The 21,891-nt window shown below is 45.8% G+C and overlaps 1 pseudogene; it reads right to left on the bottom strand.

Moving 5' to 3' along the window:
* The window catches only part of LOC138761560 (zinc finger protein 721-like), a 69,631-nt pseudogene that overhangs the window by 30,136 nt on the left and 17,604 nt on the right, over positions 1-21,891 (bottom strand).

The following is a 21,891-nucleotide window of genomic DNA, read 5'->3' on the forward strand; positions in this document are numbered from 1 at the left end:
AAAGAACGGGGGATGATAACAGCAAGAGGAAAAGATCTAGCTCATGAGCAACTAATTGAAAAGACTGGAAGCATTAATCAAACCAGAAAGAATTGCCATAGTACATGTACCAGAACATCAGAGGGGGAACTCACCAGAAGTGCAAGGAAATCGGATGGCTGATGAACTAGCCCGACAAGCGGCACGATCAGGAACAGTGCACATGAAGGGCTGAAGAACAAAAATTGGAAAATGATGGGAGCAAAGAAGACAGAAATGGAAAATGGTGGCTCCCTGATGGAAGACAATTGTAAAATAAAGAAATCACCCGGCAGATACTAGAACTACACTCACGCTCCCACTGGAGAGCACAAGCACTGTGTGATGCATTTTTATGAACTTACGCCTGCAGAGAAGTTTATACCCTAGCAAGACAGACAGTAAACCGCTGTGTGATCTGTTTAAAGGTTAATAAGAAAGTTATGAAAGCTATGCCTGGAGGAAGACAACCTTTAGCAATCCAGCCATTTCAGCGGATACAAGTGGATTTCACCGAAATCCCTAAGGTCCAGCGATGGAAATTTCTACTAGTAATAGTGGACCACTTCACGAGATGGGTCGAAGCGTTCCCCACCATCAATGCCACTGCATAAACAGTGGCAAAAAATAATTCTGGAACAGATTGTACCCTGAAATGGAATAGCCGAGTCCATTGATTCAGATCGGGGAACACACTTCGCTTCTAAAATTCACAGCCTGGTCTGTGAAGCCTTAGGGATAGAATGGAAGCTGCATACACCATGGCAGCCACAAAGTTCAGGAAGAGTGGAGCAAATGAATACCACTTTAAAAAGGCAAATTACAAAACTAAAAGAAGAGACTAAATTACGCTGGACCAAGTGCTTACCGATAGCTCTTCTCAGAGTTCAAACAGCCCCATGACAAGACATTAGAATATCCCCTTACAAGATGTTATTTGGACTTCCATATTTGGGATGGGTAGAAGGAATACCTACAGTTGAAAGTAATGATGTGTTTTTAAGGAACTATTTACTGGCAGTCTTTCGTTCTCTTGCAGATTTAAAAGCTAAGGGTCTGATGGTGCAGAGCCCTCCTCTGGATTTCCCTATCCACTCTGTGAATACTGGTGACTGGGTCCTGATGAAATCGTGGAAAGTAAAACTTCAGCCCCAGTGGAATGGGCCATATCTGGTACTGTTGACCACAGAAGCAGTGGTCCGAACAAAGGAAAAGGGGTGGACACAAGCTTCAAAGGGACCAGTGGACCCACCAGCCGCCGCAGAGGGAAAGAAAGAGTAAAAAGGGACAGAAAAGAAAACAATAATGAAACTTTTACACTTACTATCTCAATTTGTACTTATACATATGAACCTAAAAATTATTTTATCTCTCTATGTACTAATTATGCTAAGAACCAAAATCAAACAGATTGTTGGGTATGTGCGAAAATACCACACCATGGAAAGTCAGGAGTCCCCTTAGTAGCAGTCCCTCTCTCCCATGAATTATTTGATATATATACCTTGCCCAGCAACAGTGATCCAACCTCTGAAGATAAATACAAAGGGTGGTCTATACGACCAAAACCAACAAAGTCAGCAATTACTCAGTCTGGACAGTTGTTTCCTTTTGAGGAGGGACTTAAGAATATAACTTGCCTCTGTAATATAAATCGATCTGCCAACTAGGAGTTTCCAATTGCATGCAGAATTGGACTGTCACACGACTGAATTCTGCAGCCTATAAATGGCACATATTGGGTGTGTGGACATAAAATTTATTCATAGTTACCCGGGGAAAAGGAATGTTGGAATTGGACAAAAGTTTAAATTGACCCGTACACCTAAAGGTTGGAGTGGATGTTGTTATCTGGCCTACTTAATTCCCCATGTCCATGTTCTTAATCAACTACCTGTACTAGTCTTGTCCCATGGGCAAAGCAAAAGAAGGGTGACTGAAGGCAATCGTCTCATATGGACGTTTTTCCAGGCGGTGAACAAGCTGGGGTTGAGATTCAATAATTAGCAGCCACCCGAGACGAACTAGTAAATGCTACGGACCTGGTGCTTGGGGAAACCCAATCTCAAGTCCGGACAATAACTACAGAAATGACTGCCATTTGACTTACAGTCCTCCAAAATCGCATGGCCCTTGATTTTATTTTAGCAGAGAGAGGGGGAACTTGTGCTATTAAAAAGTATAGAGAGAAAATCTGGGAGCTGGAGACAAATATCAAAAAGGTGTATGGGGTGATTGGACATGGGGAATTTGGAATTTTGGAGGTTGGGGGCCATGGTTAATGCACCTTGCAATATATGGTTTAATGATTATAGTGGGTTTATTTATTGGATTGGCCATCCTATGATGTGTTATTACCAGATTAATCTGCTCAGCTACTGGAGCGAAGCAGATGGTATTAAAAAAAAACCATGGCAGATGAACAATGACAAATTCAACTCATGTTACAATTTGAGGAAACAAAAAGTGAACAATAATGCAGTTTAATTTAAAAAAAACATGGTAAAGAGAAAAGGAAGGAATTGTGAAATATGGTTGAAGATGATTAAACTCACACCATTCTGTGAAAAGGGATGGATTGCAAAGAATGTAGATGAGAGCTTGAAAACAGACAATACTTGCTAGTAGGCCTCTTCTTATCAGGAGCCCCAAGGATGCAAGGATCTGGTTCAGGCTGGTACAGTGACCTAAGGTAGTCTATAGCTAGTACTGTGCTTGGTTAAGAGACATAAATATTAACTTAGATGCCCCTAAGGAGGGAATGAACTAATTAACATAACATGCGATGTATGAAGAGGGAGGAAATTAGTGATACCTGTATTGATGGAAGGGAAAAGGAGAATGTTGTAATATATTGGGATTCTGATTGGAAGGTAAATGAAGGGGGGTGGGGGGGTGATGTTGAGCACGGGATTGTACAAGAGTGATGATTCTGAACCTCTGATGTATCTCCAGACCAGGGACACCCAACTGCAGACTCAAAATAAAGCTGAACCTGTTCTCCAAGACTTTGTCTCCAGAGTAATGATTACATTTTGGCCCACAGAGTGATCTCTTTATGGAGGCTGTGCCAGACATTTAACTGTAGTCCTGATAGCAGAATGTGCCAAATTATGGACCAAATCGAAAACTCACCTGCTCCATGCGGCTGGAATGACAGGGTACATTTTAAGCATTGAGATGTCACAGAGCAGCCTGTGGTGACCTGGGGTGATCTGAATGTCCTCTAGCTGCAGGCCGGTAGTGCTGTTTGGTATGCTACTGTGTCAGGGTCACACAGTCGATACCCAGGGCAGGGTCTTGCACTACTCGAATAGACAAATGAGAAAGGGTATCAGGAACCACATTTGCTGCTCGAAGCTCTTGGCCCACCTTGGCACTGTGAGCCTCTAAGGTGGATGGGGGTAAGATGCTGATCTATACTATGGCGTCCAAAACACGTCAGCCCAACAGGGAGTCTTGGATGTGGAGGAGCTTATGCAGTTGGCCAGTCATCACAGCCATCAATCACAGCTGGCCTTGGTGTTTCCCTGGAATGCACAGGGGGAGCGGCATTGAAGGGCCTTGGTGTTTCCCTGGAATGCACAGGGGGAGCGGCATTGAAGGGCCTTGGTGTTTCCCTGGAATGCACAGGGGGAGCGGCATTGAAGGGCCTTGGTACCCCACCGCTATAATAGAAACAGTACTGCTCACTGGTAGGGTGCATCAATTGGGTGGTCCATCGATCAGCGGGCTTCTTGGTCGGGCATTGCTGATGAGGTGCTGTTACCTGTATGAACTGTGCAGGCATCCTTCTTCGCTGCCTTTAGCACGTCTTCTCGGGCAACCACCCTCCTGGGGTCAGTCTTCCTCTATGATGAGAAGGCAGCTGCTGCAGGAAGATCTGCTGGAACAGCAGGCAAGAGGTGTGACCATCGTTGAGAACGACCATGTTGTTCATGAGGGCAGAAGGGGCCCTGTCCCCCAAACCATCCACGTGCAGCAGTCGAGCCGCGCATTCACACTTCGAGAGCCCAAGAGTGTGGGTTAATAGCTCTTTGATGGCCACACATTTCCCTTGCTCTGGGGTTGCTGGAGGAAGTCGATGATGCAGGCTGTGGTGTTCTGATCGAGGGCGCTGACCATGTGGTAGTAGCGCGTGCCATCTGCAGAGATCTGGCAAATGGCAAACTGTGCCTCAGCCTGCTGGAACCACAATCGTGGTTGTGACGTCCAGAAACTTCAACACTCTTGCATTGATTGCATGTTGTTCCACTAACATTGGGTCTAAACCACCATTTGGACCAGTCAAGGCCACCACTACAGTTATAGCTCGAGGTTGAGACTCACACACCACGGGAGTGTAATTGACAATGGCTTTATTGGGCTGCAGTTCTGCCTTTTATAGGCAGCTGGCAGTGTCACCACAGGAGCGTGGCTTAAGGGACACCAGCTGCTGATTGGCTATCCCAGATGCATGGGCCTGGATTGGACCCCCGTTGGCGGTGATTGGTCAATTTGACCACTATTCCTGCGGCCCATGGGATCTGGAGTCCCGTTCCGTGCGCTGACTACCAAATCGTGGTGCTCTACGGCTGTTTACTATGTCGGCCCACAGAGCAGGACGCTACAGATGCCTTATTACTTCCTATGGACACTGTGTGGCCTTCTGAGTTCTCCAGCACTTGTGTTCTGTATTAGATCCCAGCATCTGCACACCCACATCATCTGAAAACCCAGAGGTTGCAATGTCCACTTTCAAACTTAATCAACTGCAAATACCAAAGGGAATTTGCACAGTGAAGCCTTGTCCAGCAGTTAACAACACTGACGTCTCCTGGCTGGTTTATGATCACGTCACCGATCACCTCAGTAGCCACGCACAAAATGCTGGAGCAACTCAGCAGGTCAGGCAGCATCCACAGAAGGCAATAGACGGCAGGAACCCTGAACCCAATAGTGGGGAGAGAGACAGGGAGGAGTTCAGGCTACAAGGAAAATCCCCATCAACATAACTGGAGATACAGCGCTGGCATATTACCAACTGAGATCCTACTTGAAAGATAAATTAGGAAGCAATTTGAGTTTACCAGAGGGAAGTAACCTTGAATATGTGATTACAGATACAATGTTAATCAAAAGATTTATAACAAATATGTATATTAAACTGCAAGAAAAGGAGAATGAGGAAACAAATGGTAAAACTAAACAAAAATGGGAACAAGATTTAAATATAAAGATAAAAAAGGAAACATGGGAGAAATTATGTTCTGGAACGATGAGAAATACAATAAATACGAGGCTACGTATGATACAATATAATTGGTTACACAGACTATACATTACACCGCAAAAGTTAAATAAATGGGACCCAACAGTATCTGATAGATGTTTTCGATGTAAAAAAGAAATGGGAACAACAATTCATGCAATCTGGACATGTGAGAGAGTAGAAAAATTTTGGGATGATCTCAATCAGATATTAAATAAAATAACAGAAAACAATATACCAAAGAATCCAGAGATCTTTCTCCTAAGTAACATAAAAAACAAAGAATTTGGAATTGATTTGGAGGATGCACAAAAAAGATTTGTTAAGATAGCCCTAGCCGTAGCAAAAAAATGTATTATGTCAACCTGGAAATTGGAAAATAATTTGAAAATACAACAATGGTATATAGAAATGAATAAATGTATTCCATTAGAAAAAATAACATATAGTTTAAGAAATAATATTGAAATATTCGAACAAGTATGGGAGCCTTACATTAAATACAATAGCGAAAACATACCGGGGACAAACATTACCTAAGTAGATGGAAGGGGAAGGAAAGAAAAGAATGGACTCAGTAGAATTTCTGGTGTATTTTTGTTGAATGACAACATTGTCTGACTGGTTTAATGCAACCTAGATTGTATACCTAAAATGGATGAGAGGGGGGGGGGTGGGGGGGGTGGCTTGGGAGGAGGGAGGGGGGGGGGGAGAAAAAGTCACTGTATATGTGGGAAAAAAAAAGTGTATATCATGGCTAATGTGATTTATGGTGTGAAAAATAAAAAAATTAAAAAAAACCAAAAAAAAAACACAACAATCCTTCAACCTGTGGCCTCAGAAACAATGACCCTTCACCCCACGTGTCTGTACTGAACAAGATGCCCAAGTTAAACTAAACTGCTGCCCACACATGATCCACTTCCCTCTGTATCCATGGTCTCTCAAGGGCCAACTCCACCTTGTAGCCCATTCCTGGTACTCGCCACTCTCTGGGTCTCTATTTACCCTGATCATCTCCCGTAACCTTCCCACTTCCGCCTTCACCTTAAACACACGCCCATTAACTTACGATGGTTAAACCAGAGGGAGAAAATGTTGGCTGTCTATTCTGAACACTCCCTCTTCCCACAGACTGCAGAGCTGAGAGAGCACCACATCACACAGGGAGCAGGTGAACAAAGTCTCCCTTGTCTATATTTCCTGGTGTCCTGTTAAGAATCCCTGCTGCTGTAAATTCAGGCTGGAGGCTGAGGGAATCCTTTCCCGCACAGGGAGAAAATGAATGGTTTCTACCCTGTGTGAACCCGCTGGTGTGAACTCAGACCAGAGGAATCAGAGAACCACTTCCCTCACAGGGAACAGGTGAACAGTTTCTCCCTGGTGTGAACCCGCTGGTGTGAACTCAAGCTGGAACGGTGAGAGAACCCCTTCCCGCAGAGGGAGCAGATGAATGGTTTCTCCCCAGTGTGAACTCTCTGGTGTACCCGCAGGCTGGAGGACTGAGAGAACCCCTTCCCGCAGAGGGAGCAGATGAATGGTTTCTCCCTGGTGTGAACACGCTGGTGTGAAATCAGACTGGAGGAATTAGAGAACTCCTTCCTGCACAGACAACAGGTGAATGGTTTCTCTCCAGTGTGAACCCTCTGGTGTGAACTCAGGCCGGAGGGCCGAGAGAACCCCTTCCCGCAGAGGGAACAGGTGAAAGGTTTCTCCCTGGTGTGAACCCGCTGGTGTGAACTCAAGCTGGAACGGTGAGAGAACCCCTTCCCGCAGAGGGAGCAGATGAATGGTTTCTCCCCAGTGTGAACTCTCTGGTGTACCCGCAGGCTGGAGGACTGAGAGAACCCCTTCCCGCAGAGGGAGCAGATGAATGGTTTCTCCCTGGTGTGAACACGCTGGTGTGAAATCAGACTGGAGGAATTAGAGAACTCCTTCCTGCACAGACAACAGGTGAATGGTTTCTCTCCAGTGTGAACCCTCTGGTGTGAACTCAGGCCGGAGGGCCGAGAGAACCCCTTCCCGCAGAGGGAACAGGTGAAAGGTTTCTCCCTGGTGTGAACCCACTGGTGTGTCTGCAGGTCAGAGGGCCAAGAGAACCCCTTCCCGCAGAAGGAGCAGGTGAATGGTTTCTCTCCAGTGTGAACTCTCTGGTGTCTCAGTAGGTGAGAGGAACTAGTGAATCCAATCCCACACAGGGAGCAGGTGAACGGTTTCTCCCCAGTGTGAACCCGCTGGTGTGTCCTCAGGTGGCAGGCCTGAAAGAACCCCTTCCCACACAGAGAGCAGGTGAACGGTTTCACCCCAATGTGAACTCTCTGGTGTGCCCGCAGGCTAGAGGACTGAGAGAACCCCTTCCCGCAGAGGAAGCAGGTGAATGGTTTCTCCCCGGTGTGAACACGCTGGTGTGAAATCAGACTGGAGGAATTAGAGAACCCCTTCCCGCACAGGGAACAGGTGAACGGTTTCTCCCCGGTGTGAACCCACTGGTGTGTCCGCAGGGTGGAGGACAGAGAGAACCCCTTCCCACACAGGATGCAGGTGAATAGTTTCTCGCCAGTATGAACTCTCTGGTGTGTCTGCAGGTCAGAGGGCCAAGAGAACCCCTTCCCGCAGAGGGAGCAAATGAATGGTTTCTCCCCAGTGTGAACTCTCTGGTGCCTCAGTAGATGAGAGGAACTAGTGAATCCAATCCCACACAGGGAGCAGGTGAACGGTTTCTCCCTGGTGTGAACCCGCTGGTGTGTCCTCAGGTGGCAGGCCTGAGAGAACCCCTTCCCACACAGGGAGCAGGTGAATGGTTTCTCCCCAGTGTGAACTCTCTGGTGTGTCTGCAGGCTGGAGGAGTGAGAGAACCCCTTTCCACAGAGGGAGCAGATGAATGGTTTCTCCCCGGTGTGAACACGCTGGTGTGAAATCAGACTGGAGGAATTAGAGAACCCCTTCCCACAAAGGGAACAGGTGAACGGTTTTTCCCCGATGTGAACCCACTGGTGTGTCCGCAGGTTGGAGGACTGAGAAAACCCCTTTCTGCAGAGGGAGCAGGTGAATGGTTTCTCCCCAGTATGAATTCTCTGGTGTGTCTGCAGTTCAGTGGGTCGAGAGAACCCCTTACCGCAGAGGGAACAGATGAATGGTTTCTCCCCAGTGTGAACTCTCTGGTGCCTCAGTAAGTGAGAGGTACTAGTGAATCCAATCCCACACAGGGAACAGGTGAATGGTTTCTCCCCAGTGTGAACTCTCTGGTGTGTCTGAAGGTTAGAAGACCGAGAGAACCCCTTCCCGCAGAGGGAGCAGGTAAACGGTTTCTCCCCAGTGTGAACTCTCTGGTGCATCAGTAGGCCAGAGGATCTAGTGAATCGGATTCCACACAGGGAGCAGGTGAATGGTTTCTCTCCAGTATGAACACTCTGGTGTGTCTGCAGGTTAGAAGGCCGAGAGAACCCCTTCCCACAGAGGGAGCAGGTGAATGGTTTCTCCCCAGTGTGAACTCTCTGGTGCCTCAGTAGGCTAGAGGATGCAGTGAATCTGATCCCACACAGGGAGCAGGTGAATGGTTTCTCCCCAGTGTGAACTCCCTGGTGTGTCTGCAGGTTAGAAGGCCGAGAGAACCCCTTCCCGCAGAGGGAGCAGGTAAAAGGTTTCTCCCTGGTGTGAACACTCTGGTGTGTCTGCAGGTTAGAAGGCCGAGAAAATCTCTTCCCACAGAGGGAACAGGTGAATGGTTTCTCCCCAGTGTGAACTCTCTGGTGTCTCACTAGGCTAGAGGATGTAGTGAATCTGATCCCACACAGGGAGCAGGTGAATGGTTTCTCTCCAGTGTGAACCCTTTGGTGTGCTTCCATTTGGGAGGGCTTGGAGAACCCCTTCCCACAAATGCAGCAGGTGAATGGACTCTCTCCAGAGGGAACACACCCATGCTCCTCCAGCTCCTTGGAGGTTTGAAAGCTCTTCCCACAGTCAGAGCAGGGGAATGGGCTCCCCGTAGTGGGGACACACTGGTGTTGCAGGATGGCGTCAGAGCAGGTGAATCTCTCCCCACACTCAGAACAGCTGAACAGTCTCTCCCCAGGGTGAGCGCAGTGATGTGTTTCCAGCAAGTCCAATGGAAGTTTCTCCTCACCGCACGCCTCACTCTGGAGTGTTTTATCTGCCGTATCACTGGTCACCTGACCCTCCATGTTTGCCAATCGTCTGGAGTCCAGTACAAGCACTCAACAGGTGTGGGGCATCTGTGGTGGTGATTACCGTGCTCTGTATGCAATGATAAAGCTGGGTGATACTATGGAGCAGAGGAATCCAGTGGAGAGTCAAAACAGAATGTGGCATTTTCTGATGCTTCCTGCCTGCAAACGCACTGCTTTTATCACCCTGTGAAGAGAAGATGGTAGAGTGAGAGGGAACAACGCATTCTCTGCGGCCAATGTTCTAGGACAACACACCCTGGAGCCACAGCCAGCAACATGACAAACCGTGGACGTGTCCTGATCTGTGATGAGGATCAGTAGACAAGTAGACACCACACATGGTGTCAGAACTAAAAATCCCCTTCTCCAATCAATTCTCCCCATTTCCCTCTCCTGTCCTGCCATCTATAACCAATGATCACCATTTGTCTGAGGGTCTGTACTCTTCCCCCTGCCTTTTCTTCCCTTTTTCCCAACCTGTTAATCCAGGGACCTGTATCTCGATGAAGGGCTCAAGCGTGAAACATTTGTTATGTACCTTTACCTCCTATGGACGCTGAGAAATCTGCAGACTTCATCAGACACATTGATGGAGACCCCTGAGAAGTTCTCGGGCGATTCACCCATGCACCAGATGCCAGGATTCCAATTAGTTACCCCATTCCCCGGCAAGTGGGTAGGAGAATGATGCGACTCCATCCCCGTGCCAGGGAAACCCCACATCTGCTGACACATTTCTCATGGTCCAAACTATCCCAGTCACTGGTTTTCATTTAAACATTCTGTCCGGATCTTGCCAAGTTCTCCAAAATATTCTGATTCCGAGTTGGTTTAGATCAAGGAGGAGGTCAAATGAAGCAACATGAATGTGACTCATTTAACAACCAGAGGAAAAGAACCAGAGGAGATGTAACCGAGGTGCTGGGCACCCTGAGGGGGAGGCGGAACACGCCTCTTTTGCAAAGTATAAACTCAGCAGGTCTCGCAGCGTCCACAGGAGGTAAAGACATTAGCGACATTACGGGCCTGAGCCCTGTGTCAAAATCAGGGAGTGTCTGGATTAAAAGGCTGGGGAGAAGGAAAGGAAGGGCAGGGGGAGGAGAACAGGGCAACAGACAAAAGGAACTAATGGGAAGATAGGAGGGATGGGGAGAATTGGTGGAGGAATTGGGTGGCTCAATGAATGCAGAACTGACACAAGAGACAGTGGGAACAGGGTAGAGAGTGGGGCAGAGCTTGAGTGAAGGAGACATGGGGTGGGTGGCTGACAAAAACAGGAGAGGTCAATGTTAACAGCAAACAGCCATTACAACATGAGGTGCCTGGACACAACATGAGGTGTTGTTCCTCCAATTTGAGGGTGGTCTCAGTCTGATAGGACGTGAGACTATGGAGGGATAGGTTGGCAATGAAATGGAATGAATGGCCACTGGGAGGTTCATGCGGAGGACAGAGCCAAGGTTCTCAAACAAACCTGATTCTCCGCTGTAGAGATAGCCACAATGAGAGCCCCGGATGCAGTAGGTAACCCCTGCAGATTCACAAGTGAACTGTTGCTTAATTTGGAAGGACTGTTTGGGGCCCCGAATGGTGGTGAGGGAGGAGGTGTGGGTGCAAGTGGAGCATCTCCTGCAATCATAGGTGCCAAGGATGCGGTGGGTGGGAAGGGAGGAGTGGACAAGGGAGTCATCCCTGCTGAAGGTGGGGAGGAGAGGAGAAGGGAAGATGTGTCTGGTGGTGGCAGAAATGGTGGATGATCATTTGTTGAATGTGGAGGATTTTAGGTGAGGACAGTAGGAATCCTGTCCTTGTTACACATGGGGGAAGAGGGGGCCAGTGTAGATGTGCAGGTAATGGAGGATATGTTGGTGAGGATCATGTCGCTGGGGAAGGCATTCTGTTTGAAGAAGGAAGACATCTCCGAAATCTGGCATAGAAGACCAAGCACTGGGAGCAGATGCAATGGAGACCGAGGAATTGAGAGAGGAATGGAATATTTTCAGGGGACAGAGTGTGAAGAGGAATAGGCAAGGTAAGCGTGGCACTAGGTGGATTTGTGAAGATCCTCCCAAACATTTGTCTCCTGAGAAGGAGACTGAGATCGAGATGGGTCAAATGAATTTGAGGCATTAAAGCGGATAAAGTCGACGAACTCATAATGGGTGCATGAGGCAACAAAAGGACATCGCTGGGGACCACACGGGTACCCATGGCTAGCACTTTGACCTAGACATGTGGAATGAGTCAAAGGAGAAGTTATTAAGGGTGTGGACAAGTTCTGCCAGCCAGAGAAGGGTAATGGTGGAGAGGGGACTGTTACTGTCTGTTGTCAAAAGAGAAACGATGGGCTTTGAGTCCGTGGATATGGGGGATGGAAGTGCATAGTGATTGGATATCCGTGGTAAAGATAAGGCAGTCGAGTTCAGGGAACTGGAATTTATTGAAGTGATGGAAGACGTGTGAAGAGCCGTGGATGTAGGTTGGGAGGGACTGGACCAGTGGGGACAAAACAGTGTCGAGGACAGCAGAGACCAATTCGGTGGGGCAGGAGGTCGGGGACACAATGAATCTGTCGGGACCATTGGGTTTGTGGATCTTGGGTAGGAGGTACGGGGTTGAGAAACAATGAGCCTGGATGCCATGCCAGGGAGGTGACTGGAAGTGATGAGTTCCGAGATGGTGTGTGACATGGTAGTTTGAAGAGTTTTGGTGGGGACCTGTTGGAGGGAAAACAGGGTGGTGTCTGAGACTTGTCATCCAGCTGCACCAGCCGACGGCTGCAGGCTTGATGGTTGGGATTAGTGTGGAGACTGGAGGGGCACTTCACTGTGGTGAAGTCACGCTCTTTGATATCTCAGCAGCAGGTGGGAATAAAAAGATCCAGAGGAGGCAGAAGACCAGAACCAAGTGTACAGGAGGAGAAAGAAAGGATCTGCGGGCGTGGGGCAAAGGGGTGGGGAGGGGGAAGAATCCGGATTCCAGAAGTGGGCACGGAGACAATTGACAAAAGAATTAGGCATCATGGTGTGCATGGTATTCTGTGGTGTGTGAAGGGGGACGAAGGTGAGGGGCAAGTTTAAGAGTGACCTTATGGGAAACATTTTCACCCAGAGGGTGGTCCATATCAGCATCAGCTGCCGGAGGGAGCTGCAGAAGTGGGTCCCCATCTCGATCCAAGGCCATAAGTATGGTTTTAATACCACGCACCATTCCTACACTATGGCTTCGTTCACTGCCACACCAAGGACACCCACAAATTGGAGGAACGACACCTCGTATTCTATCCCGACACTCTCCAACAGGACCGTATCAACATTGACCTCTAATTTTCGTGAACCCTCTCCCCAGTCTCCCTACCCCTCACTCCTTTCCTCCATGCCTCATCTCCCATGTTTCCGTCTGTTCCACCAGCCCGTCCGGATTGTCTGCACCTGGCCAGGACTGGGATCAATGTCCCGGGGGGAATGTTTGCCAGTGCTGTTAGTGAGGGTTAGATGACTATGGCAGGGGAGTGACATTATGTGTCGGATGACAGAAGCAAGCAAAATGAGAAAAGCAACGTGGAGGACAGAAAAATAATCAATGCAATAGAACCAAAGAATAATGCAGCACAGAAAACAGGCCATTCACCCCTTCTTATCTATGCCAAAAATATCATACTGCTACTCCCACTGACCTGCACCCATTCTTTCATCCTCCAGACTTCTCCCATTCATGTATCTATCCAATTTATTCATCACATCAGATGGCAGCCCATTCCACACTCCCACCACTCTGAGTGAAAATGTTCCCCCTTTCATATAGAGATTAAAGAGGAGGAGGAGGACATGTTTCCAGTCTTACAGCGAATAAAGGTAGATAAATCCACCAGGCCTGAAATGATATTACCTCGGACCTTGAAGGAGGCTTGTGTAGAAATTGCAGGGGCTCTGGGAAAAATATTTACAACATCCTTATCCACGGGTGAGGTGCTGGAGATTGGAGGATAGCTCATATTTTTCCGTTGTTTAAAAAAAGGCTCAAAAGGTAAACCAGGAAATTACAGGCCGGTGAGGCTGACATCAGTACAGGTACACAATCCTTTATCTGGAGCTCTGCTGGTCTCCCCCCATCGCCCGCCCGACTTGCACTGCTGGTTTCCCCAACCCCTCGCCCGCCCGACTTGCGATGCTGGTCTCCCCACCCCCTTGCCCATCCAACTCGCGCTGCCTATCACCCCCCCCTCGCCCGCCCGACCCAAGCTGCTGGTCTCTCGCCTGCCCGATCTGCGCTGCCGGTCTCTCAGTGTTAACTACACTCAACTGGGGTTTGTGTTGTTCTTTCTGCGAACAGCGAGTTCTTTCTAAACTAGCTACAATACAACCATTTGGAGAGCCAAGGGCTAATTAAAGACTATCAGCATGGCTTTGTGTGTGTAGGTCATGTTTAACAAATCTTGTACAGTTTTTGAGGAGGTTACCAAGAAAGCAGAATAAGGAAAGGCTGTGGATGTTGTCTACATGGACTTTAGTAAGGCCTTTAACAAGGTCCCACACGGGAGGCCAGTTCAGAAGGTTCAGACACTAGGTATCCATGGAGAGGTTGTAAACTGAATTCAAAATTGGCTGAATGGTAGAAGACAGAGAGTGGTAGTGGATGGTTGCTTCTCAGACTGGAGGTCTGTGATAAGTGGTGTGCCTCAAGGATCAGTGCTGGGACCAGTGTTGCTTGTTGTCTATATCAATGATCTGGATGACACTAAGATTGGAGGTGTTGTGGACAGGAAGAAAGGTTTTCAAAGCTTGCAGAGTGATCTGGACCAACTGAAAAATGGGCCAGAATGTGGCAGATGGAATTTAATGCAGAAATGTGTGCGGTTTGGAAGGACAAACCAAGATAGGACATGCATGGTAAATGGTAGGGCATTGAGGAATGTGGAGGAACTATGGTATCTGGGAATACAGATATATAATTCCCTGAAAGTAGTGTCGCAGATAGGTAGACAGGGTTGTAAAGAAAGCTTTTGGCATCTTGGCCTTAATAAATCAAAGTAGTGAGTACAGGAGTTGGAATGTAATGGTGAGGTTGTACAAGACATTGGTGAGGTCAAATTTGGAGTATTGTGTGCAGTTCTGGTCGCCAAACTACAGGAAGGGGATCAGTAAGATTGAAAGAATGCAGAGAAGTTTTGCGAGGATTTTGCCAGGTCTTCATTACAGGGAAAGATTAAACAGGTTAGGGTTGTTAGGAATTAAAGTACCTTTAAAGAAATTGCTCGAGACAAAAATTGAGAACAAAGAACATTTATTACTACAACAATGCAAAGTTGGGTGCTTCCCCTTACCCTGGGAATACACACACATACTGGGGCTCACCCAACTTTTATACAGTCAATTTCAGTATCAGAATGCCCTCCCCCTTACATTCTTCTGCCCCCTGGATGGGTTTGGCATAGGTAATTCTTCCTGCCTACGTGCAGTTTCAGTACACTTGGAGGACCAGGGGGGGTATCCTGTCGGTGTCCCTTCATGTCATTGTCCTTATTCACACCTTCCTGATTCTCTGGGCTACAGTCTCTTGATATGCAGAGTTGACTCATTCTATCTAGGGTTGGCTAATTTCATATGTATAAATCTGTGTATGGTTAGCTAATTAGAAATGTATGACTTGGTACTTCTGTCCAGGGCTAGGAGACCCTTATCTGATCCAGACTACCTCAACTTCCTACATTCTATTGTACCTTACCATTCCTTATCTTAGTCCTATGGTCTTGTCACAAAGGATAGAAGATTCTTATGTTAATCGTGCTGACTCTGCTTTCCTGCATCCTAAGCCCCAAACTTATCCTGTTTGAACTGGTTTCAGCCATTTTACTGATGAACTTTAGTTTCTTCCATGTTCATAATTTTAGGTCAATTTTCCCATCTCTCACAATCCTCACTTTTCTTTTAGATCAGTAATACTGATCTTTCACCATGATCAGTGTTACTGATCTTTGGTTACTAGTGTCAGTGTGACTGATCCCCCCCCCCCCCCTCTCCTCACTTTTCTTTTAGATCAGTAACACTGATCTTTCAAGTGTAAGGTGTAGTTTTACCCAGCTGGTCAATAACCGAATTGTAATGTCTGTGTAAAGTCTTTAGGTAGGGGAGCACCATGAAGGTCAGGGGAGTGAGTCCAGCTGCTTATTAGGGTTTGGAGTATCAGGCTCCAGTTCTCAGTAAAGAGTCTAGTCCATCCCATACGTTGAAATATTGAAGCAGTGTCTTTGAAGCACACGACCTTTGTAAGTGTTGTCCCGACGAAGTCTGTGAGAGGCGCTGCCTTCAGCAGCGAACGAGTAGCAGTCTCTGAGAAGCGCTGCCTTCAGCAGCGAACGAGTAGCAGTAGTCAGGCGGTTCCGTTTGATTGTGGCTCGTATCTGATGTCCTCTTCAGCCCCGAACCCTAGGGCCACCGATCTCCGAAGGCTGTTTGGAGCCTGATATTAAAGTGTCAAGCAGCTCACGTTGTTGGAAACTGGTGCTCCCCTTCATGGGGTGATGAAAAGTGACCAAGCAGGGGGGGGATTGTTTCTTGTGATTTAACTGTGTGTTGCAGCTTGTCTGCTAACATTAGCATATATATCATTGAACTTGTGAGTTGCAGCCTGTCTGTGTACATTAGCATATGTATTAACTCTCTCTCTCTCTGTTACATGTACAATGCTGACTACCATTCTGTCTGTCTTTGTCCCACCATGTCCTTTGTGCTATCGCTTCAAAACTCCTGTCTTTAATACCTGTGTAGGCTATGATACAAATTAGATGTACTCCACTAAAGCTGTTTAATTCCCCTGGTCCGTATTGGGATCCCTTATATCCCAATATGACTATACATTAAATCTATGCCCTGTCTACATTCTAAAGGAGCACAATTGTAACCTCTGCTGCCCCTATTCCAGGGGGACTTAAAACATTAACGAACAATATTCCAAAAAATGAGTAAAACAACAATGAAAGTAAAACCCATTGAAAGCAGCAATAAAATATAACAATAACTGAATAAACAACAATAAATGTAAAGCTCATTGAAAACAGCAATAAAATACACAAAAACTGAATAAACCACGATAAATGTAAAGCTCATTGAAAACAGCAATAAAATACACAAAACTGAATAAACCACGATAAATGTAAAGCTCATTGAAAACAGCAATAAAATACACAAAACTGAATAAACCACGATAAATGTAAAGCTCATTGAAAACAGCAATAAAATACACAAAACTGAATAAACCATTAAAAAAAACGAATAAAATTGTAACATTATGGCACTTTGTCATTAATTCTTTGAATGTGGGTCCAGCCTTTCTCTCTTGTTCTTACTGCGGTGTCTGTAATTAAAAGTACACAGAAGGGACCATCCCAGGCAGGTTTTAGTTGATCCTCTTGCCATGCTTTTACATATAACCAATCACTAGATTTTAATAAAATGAATAACAATCTGACTTTCCTTTGTGTTAGTGTAAAAATTGTAAAATGAAACACAAACCATATTTGCATGGGTTTTGAATATGTTAGACCTTATTAAAATGCAGTTGGAGCTGCTTGTCTGTATGGGGCACAACCCTCCAATTTGTTAGAGTGAGTACATAACAGACATTGCAGCACAAGAGCCCCTGCGAGAGAACTTGAAACATATTCAACCTTTAGTTCTGCCTTAAGTAAAATGCCTTGTGCCACAGCTCACAGGAGCTGGCCTTATTTAAAACAGTCTGTAAAACAGGCACCAAAAAAAAGTTAAAAGATGTTCTTATGAAGATTGCACACACAATAATTTAAGTACAGGCTAGTTTCTATTATATTCCACTTAAAAGTTCTGCTGCATGAATCCTGGAGCTTGTGGAGTCATTATTGAATCAAGAAATATTGGTACCATGCCAATCTCATTCTAACATGCCAATTTCTCCAGTCCTTAAGTCAAGATGTACTGAATAGCATCTGGTACAAGATCTGTGAGTTCTTAATGATATTATTATTCTTATGCACCCAATTGTTCTGAACAATGCCACCAATTTAAATCATATTCCACCTATTGCAGTACTCACACACCACCATAGACCAGTTCGCAGGTTTATTTCTCCATTAAGCTGAATCCAGTCGCGCAGGGTTTACCTCCGTGATTATTTACAATGTAACTTCTGCACTACCGGATTTAAATATAAACCTGATGAATGGGGAAAGTTATCATGAATTAAATAACAGCGGCAATACAGAGAAATTGTGCTGAGGCATTAATTTCACTCCAGAGGAAAATGCACCAGAGAAATGAATGATTAAACTTATAGGAATCCCCATAGGAATCCCCAGAGGTATCTTTATTCTCCAGAGGTGGGTGATCTTTAAACTCACGGACCTTGACTGCTGAATGTGTAGAAGAAATGTATTAAATGTGTTGATAGGGCTCCATACCTCTAACTGCAAGACAAGAGCCTGAAGCCTCAATTTCAAGTGCCACAGTGCACTTAAAGGGACATGCACACTCCCCCTTCAACTGGCTGATCCAGCCACTTTACACATCAGATCCTTTCTTTATCTCACATACACTTAAAGTTAAGATGTATAGAACTCACCCTATTTGCGCAAACATTTCTCCCTGCAAATGTTATAACATCACTATTCTCAGGTAGTCCCTGTGCAAAATCACATTTGAATACAATTTATTTCATAAATTGGAATTAACTGGTAGTTAAATTCGCTAATTCTTCAGTATTGAAAAATGATCCTTTATGACATTTAAATTTTAGCATGAATTTTAATCAATATTGGTCAGTGACTGAAGTGGGAAGTCGTGATTTATGAAATTATCTCTGGTCTCTACTCTCCCACTCCCTGCACTTCTCCCAACATTCAGGAGCTGGCACACAGTCCCTGCCTTTTCCATGTTACTCATCTACTATTACTTTAACTGCTTGCATCAAAATGTTAGCCTTTGCTTTCTGCTTATCCTCAGATGTCTGGACAAATGCTTTTTGTGTGATCTGTAGAAGCTGGGTTATTCCCTGCTCATGCCAATTTTCTGTCTTTTGTAATTTTCTCTTAATGTCTGGGGCTGAGTTGGTAACAAAACCTGTTAGTACCAATTGTTCCCCTGCTGGGGATTCTATGTCGAGACCCCCATATTGTATATATATTTGGTCCCAAAAATTGGTCTAACTGTTCGGCACATCCCTGGGGATCTTCTATCAGGGAGGTCAGTTCTTTCTTAAAGTTACACACTTCAGTACTGGTCAGGGTCACATTTACGAAACCGAGACCCTCTCCCATGGGAACTTCCCGCAGTGGTCTCATCCAATTGGTTTCTGGCTTATTAGGTCTGGGTTCCTGCTCCCTGGGAAATGAATCAAAGGGTTCTGCCCTTTCTTCCTGAAGAGTCTCACGCTGTTCTGAATTAAAGTTACCTCTCTCTCCTGCCAACAGAGGTGGTAATCGAGTGCTTTGTGAGCAAGTTATCATACCACTCCTGCTCTCTTCTCTAGTGGTGGGGGAGGTGGGGAAGGTGCAGAAGGGTAGGTCATAGGAGGGGAAGGAAAGATAGGAGCTGGCATAGGAGGAACATAGGGTGGAGGGAGGGAATGTAACACATCCCAACCCTGTGATTCAGGGACAAGAGGTTCCTCCTCTCTCTTATCCCTAGATTCTTTCTCATTCAAAACCAGCTGTTCAATGGATCCCTTGAGCCAGCAGGCTGCATATTCCCTGCTCTCAACATTGTTTTTCTGGTTTTGATAGAGTCATAGGTTCAAAGCTTTACACATCCATTCATCCTCGGATCCGAATTTTGGCCAGTACACGGAGCTCCCTTTAACCGGGTATCCCACCCATTCATTACAACAATATCTGACCGTCGTCAGTTTGTCTTTACCGCGGGTCTTTCCTGTGCCCCACTCAGATAACATCATCCCAAGCGGGCTGTACGTAGCTATCTGGTGGTCACGTCCTGTGTCAGGACTCTCATCTCTACTGCCCGCTAGTTTGTCTTTACCGCGGGTCTTTCCTGTGCCCCACTCAGATAACATCATCCCAAGCGGGCTGTACGTAGCTATCTGGTGGTCACGTCCTGTGTCAGGACTCTCATCTCTACTGCCCGCTATTCCCATACTTAGGAACAAGTAAAATACTCTTACCGAGTTCTGGCAGTACTGCTCTAGCGCGCGTCCTTCCGCCGTTTGTTCTCAATGCCTCTTCTCGGATATCACTCGCTTCTTCCACTGACCAGCCACCCGTCGCCCGTGAGTCCAGCTGAATCAGCCGGGGTGCACCTACTCTCGTCGTCGGGGTACTCTGTCAGTGGAGGGAGTGTGATCCCGGACGAGCCCCCATTTGTTAGGAATTAAAGTACCTTTAAAGAAATTGCTCGAGACAAAAATTGAGAACAAAGAACATTTATTACTACAACAATGCAAAGTTGGGTGCTTCCCCTTACCCTGGGAATACACACACATACTGGGGCTCACCCAACTTTTATACAGTCAATTTCAGTATCAGAATGCCCTCCCCCTTACATTCTTCTGCCCCCTGGATGGGTTTGGCATAGGTAATTCTTCCTGCCTACGTGCAGTTTCAGTACACTTGGAGGACCAGGGGGGGTATCCTGTCGGTGTCCCTTCATGTCATTGTCCTTATTCACACCTTCCTGATTCTCTGGGCTACAGTCTCTTGATATGCAGAGTTGACTCATTCTATCTAGGGTTGGCTAATTTCATATGTATAAATCTGTGTATGGTTAGCTAATTAGAAATGTATGACTTGGTACTTCTGTCCAGGGCTAGGAGACCCTTATCTGATCCAGACTACCTCAACTTCCTACATTCTATTGTACCTTACCATTCCTTATCTTAGTCCTATGGTCTTGTCACAAAGGATAGAAGATTCTTATGTTAATCGTGCTGACTCTGCTTTCCTGCATCCTAAGCCCCAAACTTATCCTGTTTGAACTGGTTTCAGCCATTTTACTGATGAACTTTAGTTTCTTCCATGTTCATAATTTTAGGTCAATTTTCACATCTCTCACAGGGTGAAAAGGGGAAAGGTTTAGGGGGAACATCAGGGGAAACCTTTTCACTCAGAGGGTGGTGGGAGTGTGGAACGTGCTGCCATCTGACATGGAAAATGCAGGCTCACTCTTAAGTTTGAAAAATAAACTGGATAGGATGGGAGAGGTCTGGAGGGTATGGAATGGGTGCAGGTCAATGTGGCTTGCAGTATGTTGTTTTTGGCACAGACTAGAAGGGCTAAATGGCCTGTTTTCTTTGCATATGCGAGAAACTAGCTACCAGGTATTGATAAGCTGTGGTCTTATGATTGGTAAAATATGATACAGTAAGTGTACTAACTTAGAGATACTTTGTATATGTGAGGAACTAACTATTGGAGATTAAAAGATGAGGTCTTTTCTGATTGGGGTAACATTATACAGTATGTTACGGATCAGGAGAAAAGAGGATGTATTGTAGCTGTTCAGGGGGAGGGCGGTGGGGTGGAGCGAACTTTGGTCACTGACTCCTGAATGGTATTTCAGTGGTAGCGGTGAATGAAAGTCACCCAATCTGCAGATTAAAGAACAATCCAACCAAGACTGGAGTTGAAGTGAGTCATTTCGTGTGAGCACCCTGCGGACCCTGGAATCCACATTCACATATCACTTTTATTCCCAATACCATAGATGCTCTGTGATTAGTAAGGGATTTCTTAAGGTGGTATGTAAGTAGAAAGAAAAAGTTTGAAAACCACTGTTTTAATTGTACGAATTGACTCATTATATGCACAGTTTCATAACTCCAAAGGAAATGGGTCAATGACAATTCTTCTCAAGCAAAATATTTCAGTCACAATTGGGTCTAGAGCAGTGATTCTCAACCTTCTTTTCCCACAAAGAGGCTCCATGCAGCTGAGAAGGTGGTGTCAGCAGAAACGGTTGCCATCCATATAATGACAAACTGGCTGGTCATGGGGAGGCCTATAATATTTGAGATCAACATTTGTGAACAGCTCTGACAAAAAGAAAGATACAGGACTCACGAGAAATTGATACAAAATGCCTGAGCATCACACCTATTGTTGGAATATAGGGGTTAATTAATCATTGAAAATATGTAGAATATATGCTTATGTACTATTCAGTTTGTATACATGAATCCAGTACTATGTGACAATTTAATATTTACCTCATGGTGAAGGGAAAGAGTAATGTAAGTAAGGGGCAGCCACAGAATGTAACAAAGTTGGCTGATTACAGTAGGTTTAGAATTGTCTGCTCCCCAAATACAAAAGAGAGGATATGTATGAAACAATTTAGTAGGAATGTTAAGCAAAAGGAGGTGTTGATTAGCACAGGAGACGATGGCCAAGAACAAAAAGAATCCTGACAGAGACTGTCAGAAACAAAGAGAATGGAAACTAACTCAGTAAGAAGG

The sequence above is a fragment of the Narcine bancroftii genome, chromosome 4 (assembly GCF_036971445.1).
Source record: "Narcine bancroftii isolate sNarBan1 chromosome 4, sNarBan1.hap1, whole genome shotgun sequence".
Classification (NCBI taxonomy): Eukaryota; Metazoa; Chordata; class Chondrichthyes; order Torpediniformes; family Narcinidae; genus Narcine; species Narcine bancroftii.